We start from the raw sequence: 16061 nt of genomic DNA on the forward strand, positions 1-16061 counted from the left end.
CTGACAGGAGGGGTGGTAGGAGGTTGGATGTGGCTTAATTAACTCTGGCATTACCTGTAGAAATGCATACGGATGGAAGCAATGCTTGAAAATTACCACTTGGATTATGGGGTTGGATTGGGCCTGTGTCCTGGTTAGGATAACTAATGGTCAAGGCTGGGATGTGGGCAGAAGTTTGAGAGGTTCTTAGTGACCAGAACCAAATGCTGGGCAACAAAGCTAGAGTAAATCAAAACCAAAGGACAAGACATAGGAGGATGGATTGAGGAACAAACAAACAAGATTTTATGCCTTAAAAACCAGGACAGAAGGAGCAAACTGTAAGGCAGGATCATGAAGCAAGCTGGAAATCAGGACCAAAGAACAAAGGCTGCATAAGGGGTGAAGATTACCTCCAGTCCATGGACCTAATTTGGACCATTTTGGCCAAATCATGCCGGCATGCTGTATATGACATGTAAAAAAAGTACAACGGTGGCTGGACTGGGCCAAAAAGAGGCTTCTGAAGCACTGTTGATTGGCTGGTTGTCAGCACTTCATGTGCAGTGCTTCTGAAGCACCTTAGATCAGCTGATTGGTGGTGTTTCAGAACTGATGGTCTTCCGAAGTGCCGACGATCAACTGACTGACAGGACTTCAAAGCACCCTTTGCAAAGAACCTTGTGCTGTTCTTTGAAGTCCCCCTCACCAGCTGATAGTCAACACTTCACCTGATGGCATTGTGAAATCAGGTGATGGACTGGTAGGTGGTCAGATCCACTTCCCCACCCCTGGGCTACACAGTAAAGGAAGACCTTGTTGTTCAAGCAAGACCTATCTGAAATAGGAAGCCCTCTTTACTCTGTCCTGTCCAAGTGGATCAGTACAGTAGGTTGGTGGTGTCTGGCCAGGCATTGCAGATACAACTGCCAATAGTCCCAAAATGATTTGGATATAACAAAAAGAGGGCAACTGAAGAAGTGTAGAACCATTAAAACTATTAAGAGTGTGGAACCATTAAGTGTAGAGTCAGACCAATTAACCATGTCACAATGAGTCTCCGTGTCTATTGCCTGAAGATCCTGCAGGTGGGTGGCACTTTCCATGCTACAACCTCCACATGGAGCAATTGCCACATTAGGCAGCCAAATAGTGGCTGCCAACTTTAGATTATGTGCTACAAGGGTTAGATTGTTTGTGACCTGATAGTTTATGGATCCTCTCCCATCTACCTTTCTGTGATTTCCGCCACCTGCCGTTGCAATATAAGAAAATCACTTTTTCTTACATTAAGTTCAAGACTGTTTATATCATCCGTTGCTTCTCACAAACCACTGGAGAATGCCCTGCAAGGCTCAGCTGTCAAAAGGAAGTGGGCCCTAAAATGATAATCAGTTAATTGCTGCCAAAATGAAACCATTCCTATTCCCTTTGGGTGCTTTTTGATCGATTCACCAGTCACTTTTCAAAACATATGCAAAAAAGGAGAAAAGCGCCAGGAGAAAATAGAAACAATTCCCTTATGCCCTCTGATAAACGTGCCCCTCTGCCACCCCCAAAATCCATGCCAGATTCGCTTGGAAGGCTAAGGGGAAATGGGAATAGGCTGTTGTGTTGATTTTTGTTTCTGTGCACTGCTACTTCAGTTGCTTAATTAAGTCAGGCAGTGGAGGGCAAAGTTCAACTTTGTTCTTTTCTCTTTTCCTATTCCAGACTTTTTCTGGGATACGTTGCATTTTTATTTAGGATGCCATTGGGAAAAGCTGTTGCACAGCCATAACGATACTGAGTGTAATGAAAGGCAGAGTGACCCTTCTTTATTATAGCCATGTAGATCTTGAAAACCATTCTGGCAATATTAAATTATTGCATTTGTAGCCAGCGTGTCTTCTGTGAGGGAACTCAAGGTGGTTGGCAGGCAGCCTTCCACCCAGGCACTGAAGAGACCCAGACCTCCTTGACCACAGCAAGGTTGCCACATCATATGCCTTCAGATGATGTCCTGAGAATAACCCAATCTTCACCTTGAAGTTCTTGAGCACAGGATGTTGAAGGTCAGCATATATCAAGCTGCGGAGTTGCAACGGCATGTGTTTATGTGCAGAGCAGGACTGTAACCCAAGCCCTCTTTTCCTGCCAGTGGGGCTGCACAAAGTGATGTGCCCATTGCTACATCTACAGCCCTGCCACATCCCACAGCCTGGAGCTGGTGCAGCAGTTGGGCCCAGATCAAGCCCCATGCCATAACATGACAGTAGTGAAAGTGCTGTGGGGTACAATAGATTCGAGGCTAGCTCAGCCAATCCCTGCCCTCAGAATGCCCCATTTCATGGTGTTCCACTGGCTGCTGTGGAGATCCCTCAACATGCACATTCAGTGACTGACCGGAAGCCAGATTAGCCATGGGAGAGCTGGGTGGAGGGAAACCTAATGCAACACACCCACCCAGTCTGGTTTAGGAGGTTTCGATTGCTCCTGTTACCTATTTAGTAGATGAAGTTGAATAGTTGTGCATAGAAGACCAGAACCCTCCAAGTGTCCCTATTTTCCAGGGACAGTCCTGGATTTACAGAAGCTGCCCCAGTTTCTGATTTGATCCCAGAATATCCTGCTTTACTTAGGACAGCCCTATTTTCATCGGAGAAATGTTGGAGGATATGGAGTTATGCGACCCCTGAGCCAAAGAGATAAGTATACAATCTTTAGAAGACATCTGAAGGCAGCCCTGTATAGGGAAGGTTTTTTAATGTTCAATGTTTTATTATGTTTTTATATATGCTGGAAGCTGCTCAGAGTGGTTGCGGAAACCCAGACAGATGGGCAGGATGATGATGATGATGATGATAAATAATTGAATAAAGTAGGTCCAGTCATGACCGACTCTGGGGTTGCGGTGCTCATCTCACGTCATTGGCCGAGGAAGCCAGCATACAGCTTCCAGGTCATGTGGCCAGCATGACAAAGCCGCTTCTGGCGAACCAGAGCAGCACACGGAAACACAGTTTACCTTCCCGCTGTAGCGGTACCTATTTATCTACTTGCACTTTGACGTGCTTTTGAACTGCTAGGTTGGTAGGAGCTGGGACCGAGCAACGGGAGCTCACCCCGTCGCAGGGATTTGAACGGCCAACCTTCTGATCGGCAGGCCCTAGGCTCTGTGGTTTAACCCACAGCGCCAGCTGCATCCCTCTAAAATAATTGAATAGGGTCTCCCTATTTTCAGGGGAGAATTGTTGGAAGGTATGGAGGACTGCTTCAGTGGCTGGATCAGGGGGCATGTGTAGAGATAGGAAGACCCAGGAAAAAAAGCCAGGAAAACAGGGGGGGGGAGGGATGGTTTTCCTCATGGCTTCAAAATTTCTGGAAATTTTACATCTCTAGGCATATGTGAAATTGTTCTCAAGCACTAGAATGATTTTTGCTTTGGGTTTTGGCACTCAAAGTTCCTTTCCATATAACCCTCATAAAATAAAAGTTTTGGTCACGTTCATGTTTTTCCGCTGTGCTCAGGGTGGAAGGAAACGATATTTCTACGTCCTATATCAAATTTCACCCTCAAGATAAGCGTAATGGCTGCGTCTTGCAGCCGGGCTACAGTACAAATGCCAATTCATTCACCACAGCGCTGATAAGGGCTGCAAGCTTTGCTGCTATTGACTGGCTTTCAAAAGTTCACTCATTTGTGGAATATCTTGAGGTGGCAAAGACATTCGGCAGAGATCTGAGGATCATTGCAGTAACAGGGCACTTCATTAAGAGAAGGTGTCACAAGAGTTCCCTTTCTGTGGGAGCAGAATACAAAGCGGGTTATCCCTTTGTTACAAGCACCAAACAGAAAATATTGGTTTGACATTTAAGATGTCCTCAGCAAGCTTCCATTGCTTTTTCTCTCCCTCACTTTTATCTATCTATCTATCTATCTATCTATCTATCTATCTATCTATCTATCCTATCATCATCATTATTATTATCTATCTATCTATCTATCTATCTATCTATCATCTATCTCTATCATCTATCTATCTCTTCATAAACAGATATAAAACAACTGCAGGAATGGCCTTTCATGGTTTTTAGATAGATTTCACTTTCTCATTTGAAGTTTAGGAAGCTACACTTGCTTTCTTAATTTTAAAGCAGTGTGTTTTGAAATGAACATATATTGATTGTTCCATTTTCCGATTCTTATTTCTTGAGGGGTATGGAATTTCCAGGGGTCTCTCGGCTTCCCTTTGTGAGTGCCAGTTCTCCCATTGAGATGGGATGCTGGTTTCACCGATCCTCTCATTTTCGTAACAAGCCACCATTAAACTCATTCTGGGAGGCTGCCCTGAACTATTTGTAGCTGAGAAATGGAACAGGACAAATACTAGGAATTTGCTTTTATCATGGAACTAATGAAAGCAATGAACCTGAAGATGGGAGAGGAGGGACCTTGCAGCAGAGGGACCACAGCAGACCCAATCCAAGTCACCTGCACACTATGAGAGATGCGTTGCATTACTGCCCATAGACTTTTTTAAAAAAAATTGTCATTGGATGTACGGTTATTACCAGGTATGTTGAATTGTGCTCCATCACGCTCATCTGTATGATATCCTATGGTCAGCAGTCAAAATGAAGCAGGTATCTGAAGTTAGTGAAATTCAGGAACTGATATGATCATAGCATTAAATGGCTGTAGGCTGGATAGCAGAAGCAAAGGATGTAGGCTTTGATGTTCTGGAACACTCTGGGGTTGGCTTCTTTCCCTTTTCAAATGTGATGAAAGCTCAACTTCTGCTAAGAGATCCAATTTACTGAACGCTAAGAAGATAGATGGCTTCATTGAAACCAGGTTGACTAGGTGAGTTTTGAAATTGGTTTTTTCATGGGGGTTTTTTTATAAAAAAAAGTTGACAAAAGCTTATTTTCTTCCAGAAGTAACGGAGGAAGAAGAAAATCTCCCAAAGTGAAAATTGTGATGCACGGTTTCGCCGAAGAAAAATAAAATAAAAGAGCCTTATGTGTTCATTAAGTGTTAGTCATACTCATCCATTTATTAACATTTATCAGTTTCTGTAGCACTTTAAAAACAACAAAGGGAAATGATTTATGATATGTATACTGCTTGGCCTTCACCTTGATCCAGAGACAGTTATGCATGAACAGATCTAACAATTTTTTCCGCAGGGGGCGAGATTCTGCATTCTCACATAACCTGGTCACGATGCACAATCATATAGGTGTTTAGGCTTCTCCACATGACCACATGTTTATTCAGCACTCATCCTGAGTTACTTGTGCAAAGCTTAAATGCTGCATTTAAGCTTTGCACAAGTAACTCAGTGAGTACAAGTAACTTAGTGAGATTTTGTTCTGATTTGTTTGCTAGGCAATGAGCACTCATCCAGATTTGCTAGTGGGATGTTTAAACATCTTCCCATTAATCATTTCTCCATCCCACGCTTTTGGGTGCTTTTCTCTGCCGGTTTCTTAACTACACAAAGTCCATTTTGTTTTTGTTCTTAAAGCAGATTTGCTATGTTAGGACAACCAAGGCTACATTCACATGGCAGTTTATTCTCTTTTCACAGCTTTCCTCTAAGGCTGGATCTAGACACATAAAACACACAGTAAACTTCATTATAGGAAATCACGTTGGCGAAAGACGGGACTCCACAGCGCCATCTGTTGCCGCAGTGTTATAACGCATATAAAACGCTTTTTCTTTGCTAACATAGCCAAGTCCTAACTATTCTGCATTATATTTGAGCTTTCACACAGTTTAAAAGACACTTATGGAACTATAGTGGAATATAGTGCAAGGTGTGTGTTCATTTTCATGTTATTTGCTTCCAGAGCAGGGTGGGTAACGGTTTGCAAATAATATGAAAATGAGAGCAGGGGTGTAGCAAGGGAGGGTATATATTTGTTTTATTAATCATTCTAGTTTAGTTCAAGAGGAAGGGGATATGTTTGGTTCTAGAAAAATAGTGAGTGTGTCACATTGATTTCCATACTACAGCGTGGTTTCACTGAGCAACTTGGTTTTGTACTTAAATGACAAAAATTGTTTATTCTCCTCTTGGAGAGAGAGAGAGAAAATGGAGACACTGTTTGTCCTGGGTGACACAGCTGACAAAAGCCTAGAAAACAAGGTGTCAAAGGCACAAAAAAGTGTATAGTTAGATGCTTTTCGTATTTGAAGTGTTGTTAAGTCTAGGATTGGAATAGACCTTTGTTTACAGTTTCATACATCTCTTTGTCTTCCACTCAGATCAAAGGTTGTATTTTTTGATCCGAGAGAGGGGAAAGGTGTCTATGGTTTTTGATTTATTCTCTGTATGCTACAATCTGTATTTGGCCTTAAATGAAAACTTCACAACTCCCTGTTGTTTTCGAATCCCACCCCCCATCTGAAAGAACCTTGGCACCATAAATGGAGCTGAAATTTCACTAGACTGTGCTCTTTCCTAAAATTACGTAGGCTGGAAAGGGGGTTTGCAAATTCACTCTTACTGAATCTGTTCCTGATTCTGTTCTGAATGTACAAGGAGAGCCTCTCACAGATATCAAACTGTGAGTCCTTTGGAAAACATGGCTAGGACAGAGCTGCGTCAGGAGTCGGCAAACACTGCCAGCTCAAAATGTGAGAGTGTTACTTTTTGTGGCTGTGGTATTCCTCCTCCCAACAGAGGAGCAGAAGCTGTGACTTTCCAGATGTTACTAGACTACAAATCCCATCATCCCTAACCAACACATGAAGAGCCATAGGTTCCCCATCCTTACAATAAGGCCATTAGAGACTTGCTCTGATTTCTGACATTGTCTGATATTAGGCTGGCCGTTTGCATGGTGCCAGCCTTCTTATGGCTCTTTCCTCCCAAGGATGTTTGATGGGCCCCCTTCTGTCCCCCTTTTAAAGAAAACTGGTAAACATCATTTTATTCCATCCACCTCCGGGGCATCCTGTTTAGTTTTTCTTACTGTATCAAGAATATATGAAATCTGTTTGGTCATTTCATTGGCGTTGTTACTGGTTTTTAGCATTGCCATGTTCACCTCCCCCTGCCTTGCTTCCCTTGATTAATGTTATTACTTTTTAATGGGTTTTATGATTGCTCTATGGCATGTTGTTGGTCACCCTAAGGGATCCCTTGGAGCCATATGGAGTGCCATAAATGTCAACAAGCAAGCCAGCCAGCCAATTAATGCTGAAATGGAACACTCTATTTCAGCCTAATACCAACTCAAGTTCCTGATATGGGGAGGGCAGTTGCTTATGGAGGGACAGTTTGTATGTTGCAAATAGACACTGGCAATTTCAAGGTGTGTGTGTGTGTGTGTGTGTGTGTGTGTGTGTGTGTGTGCAGAGGTGAATTACATATCTCGCCAAGTCAGCTGAGGGTCGTTCCATTTGCAGGGCAGCTTTTGCGTTGCTGCAAAAGTGTCTCCAAGTACAGAGATATTTTTTCCCTGGAGGTAATAATGGCAACCATTCAGATATATGAGAGAAAGTGAAAGGATGCATTCAGCGACACCAATGATTTGGAGACCACATTGTGAGAGAATGGTTATAGAATGGTTTGTGCTGGCTTTCATATAGTATATGTGGGGCTGTTGTCTTTGTCCATGAGGAAGAATTGTCCTCCGAACAATTTTTCTCCTTTGTCCTCCGAAGAATTGATGCTTTTGAATTATGGTGCTGGAGGAGACTCTTGAGAGTCCCATGGACTGCAAGAAGATCAAACCTATCCATTCTGAAGGCAATATGCCCTGAGTGCTCACTGGAAGGACAGATCTTGAAGCTGAGGCTCCAATACTTTGGCCACCTCATGAGAAGAGAAGACTCCCTGGAAAAGACCCTGATGTTGGGAAAGATGGAGGGCACAAGGAGAAGGGGACAATGGAGGATGAGATTGTTGGACAGTGTTCATGAAGCTACGAACATGAGTTTGACCAAACTGTGGGAGGCAGTGGAAGACAGGAGTGCCTGGCGTGCTATGGTCCATGGGGTCATAAAGAGTCGGACACGACTAAACAACAACATGTGGGGCTACCTTTGAAGGGGACCTGGAAACTACAACTAATCCAGAATGTGGCAGCTAGACTGGTGACTGGGAGTGGCTGCTGAGACCATATAACACCGGTCCTGAAAGACCTACATTGGTTCCCAGTACATTTCCGAGCACAATTCAAAGTGCAGACCTTTAAAGCCCTAAACAGCTTCAGCCCAGGATACCTGAAGGAGCGTCTCCACCCCCATCGTTCAGCCCGGACACTGAGATCCAGCACCAAGGGCTTTCTGGAGGTTCCCTCACTGCAAGAAGTGAGGTTACAGGGAACCAGGCAGACGGCCTTCTTTGTAGTGGCACTCGCCCTGTGGAACGCCCTCCCGTCAGATGTCAAGGAAATAAACAACTACCTGACTTTTAGAGGACATCTGAAGGCAGCCCTGTTTAGGGAAGTTTTTAATGTTTGATGTTTTATCGTGTTTTTAATATTCTGTTGGGAGCTGCCAGAGTGGCTGGGGGAAAAAATACTACTACTACTACTACTACTACTACTACTACTACTAATATTTATTATGCACTTTGCATCTAGAAGACACCCAACATTAATCTTTATTTAGAATAGGTGTGGATGGGTGTTAGAGGGATCTTTGCTGAGACCCTGGCTGTTGGCTAAGGCCTTTGGTACTTAGTTAAACTAAATATCAGTCTAATATGATTCAAGGCTTCTCTTTACTGTTTTTAATTGTGAGCGAGAAATCTAGCCATAGTGTTCAACAAGCACCTGACCTTTATAGCTTTGGATTGATTTAATGCCAGATGATCTGATGCTGTACAAATATTAATTTACATCAGCTGCACTTTGTGTTCGCGATGATTGCCTAATTTTGGAGAAAAATGAGTTTCGGTCATGCATAGGAAGGAACAGAATTACAAATCTAAATGCTTAGAATAGTCTGAATGAAAAGATGTGTTGTCCAACTATCGTAGAGTGGCAAACCTTAATGATTGAATATCTACAATTTGGAAAACTAACGGGCTGGGTGCGGGACATAGGTAACCAAAAAATATGAAAAGAATGGATAATCTTCAGGGAGTATTTAAAAATATATAGTAACAACAACATTTTATTGGCAGAATTAGCACGATATCTGTAAAAAACAAAAAACAAAAACAAAAAAGAAAATAGAGGAAAAACAAAAATTTAAGTTGATGTAAATAAACCTGTGAGAAACAACAACAAAAAAACGCAGATATAATGGAAAGGGTTGGAAGCATTGTTTATTAATGGAATTGGAACATACTCAGAGATATTGTTTTGATGTGTATGATTTTGGTTTTGTTTTGTTTTGTATTATATGTTTCGTTTATGTACCGTATGTGAAGATTCGATGTACTGTATTTAAAATTTTTTTTAAAATAAAAGTTTTTATAATTAAAAAGAAAAGAAAAGATGTGTTGTTGGGTATGTTGTTGCTGCTGTTAATAAAAATAAACGGCTCTAATACAGAGGTGCTCATTCACTGCCATGAGTTCCGGATCCTGTTATATGGGAACATCACCCAACCTCTCTCCCAGTCTGCTCCATTGGGGGGGGGGTCGTGTTTAGGAAATGCATGGATTCGAATTCCCTTTGAAGAGAAAAAAAAGCACTGTAGGCTGCAGTCCTATGTATATGCAAATCTGAACTACTTCTGAGTTAACTTAAGTAGGATTTTGTGATGAGAGTAGCAATCACCCACTTGGCCTGTGCACCTTGCATTTATCAGGTGCAGGTCCAAAGCAGGGGATTTGCACAGAAAAAGTCAAACCTGTTTCTGCCCAACTTGCCCTTTTTAGATCAGGATTTTTGCCCAGCAACCTGATAAAAATTGAAATCAGTGCCCAGATGACCGTAAAGAACCTGTATTTGTGGGGAATTGTTATTTAAACGACACCTGTTTTTCAGTAAGGAAGCTACGATTGCATCAACAATAACCTGAACTTGGATCTTTATTTTGAAAAGAAATTGCAGGGATGGGGGAGTATGAGCAAAGGATCAAATCTGTTGGGAAAAAGCACAACTCTGCATTCGAAGCAGGCTGTGGTTTCTTGGTAGAGAAAGGGAAGTTTGCACATGCTCTCCTCTTCAATGACCATGCAACATTTGTAACAATAAATGAATGATGTATAAAATGGCAATCCTATACGTACTGAACAGAATGGGACACTTCTGAGTAGACGTGATTAGGATTGCACTGTAAGGCTATTGGGTGGGGACTCTACTTGGCCCCCCTTTCCCAGGCCACATCATTTGTTGACCGTGACCCTCATCCTCCTCAGATGTTTCAAGACATGAGTCTTAAATGCATTAAGTGTCATCACCAAAGTTTGGGTTTGTTTGTTTTCTAAAGTTCCCCCAACAATAGAACTTACCTTCAGTTCATGAGGCCAGTCTCATTAGACCTCTGAGAGGAGCATCAGCAAGTTTTGCAATCCTCTATGCCTTCACTGCAGGGCACGCAGGGAATACTAAGCAGGGGAAAGTCTAAACTTAGAAAGTGACTGGTTTCCTCTCCATGGAGATATGGATCACACTTCTAAGTAGGAGGAAGAATGCCATGTGAGGAGATTTAAGCACCGGCTCCTAGAAAGGCTGCTGCTGCACTCTGCTGGTCTGTTTCATGTTAGCCAGTAACTCCATAGAACAACACTGCCATAGGGACTTTGCTTTTCAATCACAAGGAAAGGGCAGTAAATATGGGACCTCTACACAAAGTTGCCAAAAAAGCGTCCACACAGTGTGCATATGGTTTACCTCAGCATGTTAAACCAGGAGCGGCAAGCCTGTGGCCCTCTAGAGCAGGCATCCCCAAATTGTGGCCCTCCAGATGTTTTGGCCTACAGCTCCCATGATCCCTAGCTAACAGGACCAGTGGTCAGGGGTGATGGGAATTGTAGTCTAAAACATCTGGAGGGCCGAAGTTTGGGGATGCCTGCTTTAGAGGTTCCTAGATCACAGCTCCCATAATCCCTGCTGAGCTGGCTGGGGGTTCAACAGCATACAGAGGGCCACAGATTCTATTACCTCTGTGCCCTTCCCTCAGGCAGGAAGTTCGGGGCAGCTTTCCTGTTTGAGGGGAAAGGTTCCCCGCTTCAGATCTCAAGCCGAAAACTCACTTAGCTGCTCTTTGTGTTAATCACATTTGTGTTTCCTACCTCCTCCTTGTGTTTCTTGAGGCAGCGCACAAGGGATGCACCCACATTCTAGCCTCGCCCTGTGAGATGGGGTGGACCAAAAGATCACGGGAGGCCAAGGAATACCTGGTACATGTGCCAGGTCTTCAGGGCATATCTCACTGACAAGGATATCAGTGGCCTGTGGACTTGGGCCAGGGATCGCCAAAAGGCGACCTTGTCCCATATACCCCTGTCCAGCAAAGACATTCCTCAGATAAGGCACTGCCAGGGGCACCGGCTACTAGGGGACAAACATTTTTTGGGCCCCTATGTTTTTGGGGTAGGGGCCACCCCCCAGTGTCCCAAAAGTGCAGAGCCTCCAGTGGCCGGTTCCCCCTTCTCCTCCTCCTCCAGTCCTGGAGAGGAAAGAGGGTTGAAGCAGCCTCCTGCCAATCATTGAGTTGCATGGTTGCCGTGTTTGGCTCCACCCCCAGCTCTTCGCAACATCCTAATGTCACACGCATGGCATCAGGACATCACATGTGCGATGTCGGTCCCCCTAAACTAGGCAGCTGCCCTTAGGTTCACTGGACGATACTACCCTGTTGCTACTGACGAAGGAAAGAATCAACAGCAGAGGCGGTTTTAGGGTAGCGGAACTGGTTTTGCTCATACTGGGCCCTGCACTGCAGGGGGCGCCACAACAACACTGCAGAATGGAGTGTGAGAGGCAAATTTTGGCATTGCACAGGGTGCCACTGAGATTTGAGTGCCCGAAGTCTGCCATTGTCAACAGACTGTTTAGTCTACTTCTGTATATGGAATGAGGGACACCATCTTGTCCTTTGCCCTAAATGTATTGGGTTGGCCACGCCTCACAACCACTCTCTTGCACACACAACCTTCTCCACTCCTGCCCTCCATCTCTCTTTAATATACACACAACATTCTTCCATCTCTCTCCCTCTCCCTCTCTCCCTCTCTCTCTCTCACACACACGTTTACCTTCTTCCTCCCAGTGCAACCACATTTCCTATCCTCACACAGCCAATAGCAGTGCAGGGACAGCAATCAGAAGTGCTGGAGGAGTTAGCCCGGCTCTCACAGTGTACAAAGGATTGCTGTCTCTGTGCCATTAGCAGTGCAATCTTTGCTGCATTAGAATTGCTGGGTGGGACAGGTTAAAAGCCACCACTCTCTTCTCGGGAAGAGGTGGGCTGGGCTGCCTGGCACATGGTGGACCTCACTGAGAGTGGTCAAGAATTGCCCATGGCCCATTGGCTGCCCATGTGTGCATTTCAGGACATTAAGAGGAAAAGCCTGCAATATTGTTGTGTGTTTAACCACAATGATAACCGCACATCCAGCTGATTATGGAAGAGCAATGCTTCAGCAATGCTAAATTCCCCAAGCATGGAGCCTCCTCCTAACCTCAGAAATTATCTCTCACTTTCAGACTAGTCCCCCCTGCTTGCTCTGCTTGGTTTTCAAAACCACCAGATTGTCGGAGCCAATTTAGTGGAAGCCGAGATACAAAACGAAGAAGACTAAGCTAATGAGGAGTGCAGGTGTCTGGGGGTGAGCGGACAGCATAAAACATTTCTTCTTTAAATAAAGCTCAAATCCAGTGCATATAATATATGTTTGTAATTCATGAAGCCAATGTTTTCTGCAGAAGAAAAGAAAGAAAAGGCAAGAAAGTCACCTGGTTAAGGATGGAACTTTTAAAAAGCGCAATGTAAATAATGTGCTCTTTAACGAACGATTAAGCCTGTATTTATTCTAAAACATGGCACTGGATTTGAGCTCCCAAAGCAGCTTTCCCCCCGCCTTCCTGCTTTCACTCTACAGGAATTTTTCTAATCTCCCTACAGCACATGAGGTAATTACATCTAACCAGAATATATCAGCACAGACAGTTTTGATTTCAGGCTAATCTCTCATTCCAACCAAGTAGAAGTCAGTGCATATCTCTTTTTTATGCTCTCACATTATGAAGTGAAATGCCTTGGACATTTGCAAAACAGCATTATTTCAAGACCAGAAGAATATGGCAAGCACAATTCCCCTGGTATCTCATTTGCTCTTATCTGCAGGGAATTCTTGACAATGAGAATGTGTCTGTAGTAGGCACTGAAATTAGAATAGCACAGCACAGTTTCCCATCTCTGCTCCAAGGCTTCCAATTCCAGGAGGTAATCTAGGACTACAGTGCAACCATGTGGTCAAAGATATCTAAATCCTAGAATAAAACATGCTTCAGAAAGCTGCTAAGCCACTTGTTTTGTGAGCGAAGCTGCCCTTCAACATGAAAAGAAGCATTTCTGGAAAAACCTGTTGCTCAGCTGCTAGCAAGCTAAACTGACTTTTGCCCTTTCCAGAGATGCCACACATTGTTGGCATGTTTACTGGAAAAAGGAAGATTTCCCTCAGCATGTAAAACCAGGCATATACAACATTATTAACCACAGTGGAAATCCGACAAAATAGATGGCGCTCTGGAAGCAGACTTCTGTTTGTGCATCCAGTGAAGATGCAGGTCGTCGTCTGAATTGCAATGTTCATCTGGACCTGGCTGGAAGATGCAAGCATGTATTCATACAAGAGCCACTGGTTGTTGCTCTAGGTCAGAGTTTCCCAAGCTTGGGTCTCCAGCTGTTTTCGAACCACAATTCCCATTATCCCTGACCACTGCTAGTGATAGCTAATGATGATGGGAGTTGTAAAACATAGGTTGAGATTTAGCTGAGATTTTTTGCATTGCAGCAGGTTGGACTAAATGACCCTACGATTCTGTGATATAATACTTGTAGAATATGATTACAGTCATACCTCGGTTTAAGTACGCTTCGGTTTGAGTACTTTCAGTTTAAGTAACCGCGGACCCGTCTGGAACAGATTAATCCACTTTCCATTACTTTCAATGGGAAAGTTCGCTTCAGGTTAAGTACGGACTTCCAGAACCAATTACACTCATACTTCGGGTTAAGTACGCTTCAGTTTGAGTACTCCGTCTGGAACGGATTAATCCACTTTCCATTACTTTCAATGGGAAAGTTCACTTCAGGTTAGGTACGCTTCAGGTTAAGTACAGACTTCCGGAACCAATTGTGTATTTAAACCGAGGTACCACTCGAGGTACCCAGGTGGCGCTGTGGGTTAAACCACAGAGTCTAGGGCTTGCTGATCAGAAGGTCAGCGGTTCGAATCCCTGCAACGGGGTGAGCTCCCATTGCTCGGTCCCAGCTCCTGCCCACCTAGCAGTTCGAAAGCACATCAAAGTGCAAGTAGATAAATAGGGACCGCTCCAGCGGGAAGGTAAACGGCGTTTCCGTGCGCTGCTCTGGTTCGCCAGGAGCAGCTTTGTCATGCTGGCCACATGACCTGGAGGCTGTCTGTGGACAAACGCTGGCTCCCTCGGCCTATAGAGCGAGATGAGCGCCGCAGCCCCAGAGTCGGCCACGGCTGGACCTGATGGTCAGGGGCACCTTTACCTTTTACCACTGTATTGGGCAGCATAGGAATTTTTAAAAAATATAAGTGATAAAAGATAGCGCTCAGAAGAGCAGCCTCCTTGTCACAGCAGCTGGTGAAATTAAATAATGTTACATTACACACCATATTGTGAGCTTTTAGGTCCAACTGTGCTTAATGGTTACGCTGCCAATGTTAGCAGCAGGACCAGAACAGATTATGAGCAGCTGAAGAACTTGACGAACTTGCGAGATAATCTGAAAACAGTGATCCCAGAGGAGAGGACTTGGGAAATCAGGAGTCCGGCTATTGCATGAAGGAGTGTTGTATAACATATGCCATTTTTTAAAAATGAAGCGCATATACTGAATTTTGTGGTTGCTGTTTCAACAACAAGAAAGAGAGGAAGATACTTCATGATGTCAATCTAACAGCACAGTCCTAAACCATGCCGAAGTTTGGCAATGTTATCTGGAGAGGTGTCTGAACTTATAGAGAACAAACGTAGAGAAAGATAAACTGTTCCCCCCCCAAAAAAAATATAATAGATGAACAATGTGTGACATTGCGTCTTCAGCCTATGTACCTCCCCACCCTTGCTTCGTGTCATTGGCTGGCTGGGGCAACAAAATGCCCTGCATGATGTTGACATAGAATCATAGAGTCAGAAGAGACTTCGTGGATCATCTGCTCCACCCTCTGCAATGGAAGCCAGTGTAGTTCTTTCAGGGAAGGAGTTCTATGCCGGCAGTAGGCCACTCTGGTTGTTGGAATTTCATTCTCTCCACTGCTGATGGGCGATTGTTTTCATCACATGTCTGTGTTGACATTCCATACTATTGGAGTCATGAGAACAGAAGTTCAGTTAACACTGTTCTCTTATGAATTGTACTTTTGCTTTTTCTGTTCTCTCTCTCTGTTCTCTCGGAGAAGGAGATAGGAGCCATGTTGCCTTTGTTCTGTAACACTTCCTTATGATGGGTGTAGGAACTTGTTCTCCGTTGAACCTTGGCATTTCTCCTATGCCTCAGATTCCATCATATCTGTCCTCCCTTTCCGTTGCGTCACATAGATTTGCATTCACCAAAGCGAGGTTCAATGTGTTTCCATCTAATGTATTGAGCCACAGGTTCTCCAAAGGCCAAGTTTCCGTTTTATGCGCTTGCGATAATAAATCAATAGAATCCCTTTACCATGTAATGTTTAATTGCCCCCTGCACACTGTTGCTCGGACCAGCATTCTAAATCCAATAATTTTGGAGATAGTGGATAAACCATCTGAGTCCCATTTAGCATGCGTGCTTCAAGACAATGACCCACACAGAACATCACAGGTAGCAAGATTTCTGATTTCAGTTATTTCGCACAAAAGGCGAACTGGAATGCTCCACGATTTTTGAATTTTAACATATTATTTGATTTATTATCAGTAATCATATGTGATATTTAAAGATT

The sequence above is a fragment of the Zootoca vivipara genome, chromosome 3, assembly GCF_965207765.1.
Source record: "Zootoca vivipara chromosome 3, rZooViv2.hap1.1, whole genome shotgun sequence".
NCBI lineage: Eukaryota > Metazoa > Chordata > Lepidosauria > Squamata > Lacertidae > Zootoca > Zootoca vivipara.